Source organism: Phocoena phocoena, chromosome 1 (assembly GCF_963924675.1).
Source record: "Phocoena phocoena chromosome 1, mPhoPho1.1, whole genome shotgun sequence".
Lineage (NCBI taxonomy): Eukaryota > Metazoa > Chordata > Mammalia > Artiodactyla > Phocoenidae > Phocoena > Phocoena phocoena.
Window position 1 is genome coordinate 74267341 of NC_089219.1, and position 2214 is coordinate 74269554.

Below are 2214 nucleotides of genomic sequence, written 5' to 3' on the forward strand. Positions count from 1 at the left end.
TCAGAGACCTCTGGGGCAACATTAAATGCACCAACATTCGAATTATAGGGGTCCCAGAAAAAGAAGAGAAAGAGAAAGGGTCTGAAAATATATTTGAAGAGATTATAGTCAAAAACTTCCCTAATATAGGAAAGGAAATAGTCAATCAAGACCAGGAAGCACAGAGAGTATCACACAGGATACACCCAAAGAGAAACATGCCGAGACACATATTAGTCAAACTATCAAAAATTAAATACAAAGGAAAAATATTAAAAGCTTCAAAGGAAGAGCAGCACTTAATATACAAGGGAATCCCCATAAAGTTAACAGCTGATATTTCAGCAGAAACTCTGCAAGCCAGAAGGGAGTGGCAAGACATATTTAAAGTGATGAAAGGGAAAAACTTACAACCAACACTACTCTACCCAGCAAGGATCTCATTCAGATTCGATGGAGAAATCAAAACCTTTGCAAACAAGTAAAAGTTAAGAGAATTCAGCACCACCAAAATAGCTCTACAACAAATGCTAAAGGAACTTCTTTAGGCAGGAAACACAAGAAAAGGAAAAGACCTATAAAAACAAACCCAAAAGAAACAAGAAAATGGTAATAGGAACATACATATCGACAATTACCTTAAATGTAAATGGATTAAATGCTCCTACAAAAAGACATAGACTGGTGGAATGGATACAAAAACAAGACCTGTACATATGCTGTCCATAAGAGACTCACTTCAGACCTAGGGACACATACAGACTGAAAGTGAGGGGATGGAAAAAGATACTCCATGCAAATAGAAATCAAAATAAAGCTGGAGTAGCAATTCTCATATCAGACGAAATAGACTTTAAAATAAAGACTATTACAAGAGACAAAGAAGGACACTACATAATGATCAAGGGATCAATCCAAGAAGAAGATTTAACAATTGTAAATATTTATGAACCCAACATAGGAGCACCTCAATACATAAGGCAAATGCTAACAGCCAAAAAAGGGGAAATCAACAGTAACATAATCAGAGTAGGGGACTTTATCACCCCACTTTCACCAATGAACAGATCATCCAAAATGAAAATAAATAAGGAAACACAAGCTTTAAATGACACATTAAGTAAGATGGACTTAATTAATATTTATAGGACAGTCCATCCAAAAACAACAAAATACATTTTCTTCTCAAGTGCTCATGGAACATTCTCCAGGATAGATCATATCTTGGGTCACAAATCAGGGCTTGGTAAATTTAAGAAAATGGACATTATATCAAGTATCTTTTCTGACCACAGTGCTATGAGACTAGATATCAATTACAAGAAAAAAAAATACAAACACATGGAGTCTAAGCAATACGCTACTAAATAACCAAAAGATCACTGAAGAAATTAAAAAGGAAATCCCAAAATACCTAGAAACAAATGACAATGAAATCATGATGACCCAAATCCTATGGGATGCAGCAAAAGCAGTTTGAAGAGGGATGTTTATAGCAATATAATCCTACCTCAAGAAACAAGAAATATCTCAAATAAACAACCTAAACTTACACTTAAAGCAATTAGAGAAAGAAGAACAAAAACACACCAAAGTTAGCAGAAGGAAAGAAATCATAAAGATCAGATCAGAAATAAATGAAAAACAAATGAAAGAATAGCAAAGATCAATAAAACTAAAAGCTGGTTCTTTGAGAAGATAAACAAAATTAATAAACCATTAGCCAGACTCATAAAGAAAAAAAGAGAGAAGACTCAAATCAACAGAATTAGAAATGAAAAAGAAGTAACAACTGACACTGCAGACATATAAAGGATCATGAGAGATTACTACAAGCAACTATATGCCACTAAAATGGACAACCTGAAAGAAATGGACAAATTCTTAGAAAAACACAACCTTCCAAGACTGAGCCAGGAAGAAATGCAAAATATAAACAGACCAATCACAAGTACTAAAATTGAAACTGTGATTAAAAATCTTCCAACAAACAAACGCCCAGGACCAGATGGCTTCACAGGCGAATTCTATCAAACATTTAGAGAAGAGCTAACACCTATCCTTCTCAAACTCTTCCAAAATATAGCAGAGGGAGGAACACTTCCACACTCATTCTACGAGGCCACCATCACCCTGATACCAAAACCAGACAAAGATGTCACAAAAAAGAAAACTACAGCCCAATATCACTGATGAACATAGATGTAAAAATCCTCAATAAAATACTAGCAAACA